The following is a 475-nucleotide window of genomic DNA, read 5'->3' on the forward strand; positions in this document are numbered from 1 at the left end:
CTTGCAAAAAAGCTCAATAATCGAAAGCCAAATATTTGTCGGCCAATTCGCGGACGACTCACCCACCTCTCCAAACGGCTTGAAGTATGACGCCGACAGACGATTTTTGTGGATGGCTGGCAGTGATAAATATAGCGCAATCACGGATTCACGGATTAATACACAGGATCGGGGCTTTTGCCCAAGTTTTCCTGGTCGGTCTTGTTCTTGCCGGTCAGTGGCTGTCGTTCACCTGAAAGGCACAAGTGAAAAAAGGGTGTAGCACTGCTCTTTATGTTCTCAGCGCGGGGCAGTATGCTCGCCAGCGCGAGGATCCGCATAAATAAATGTCTAATAGTGCTTTAAATTGGGTTCGAGAAGGAGCGTGTACAACCGTCGGAAGAAGATCATTCCACGCAGCTACTACCCGAAATGAAAAAACGTTTTGTCTAATGAATGTGTGTGCCCTGAGCTTGAAGATTTTCTTACTATGTCC

The sequence above is a fragment of the Opisthorchis viverrini genome (genome assembly GCF_000715545.1).
Source record: "Opisthorchis viverrini unplaced genomic scaffold opera_v5_271, whole genome shotgun sequence".
In the NCBI taxonomy this organism is placed as follows: Eukaryota; Metazoa; Platyhelminthes; class Trematoda; order Opisthorchiida; family Opisthorchiidae; genus Opisthorchis; species Opisthorchis viverrini.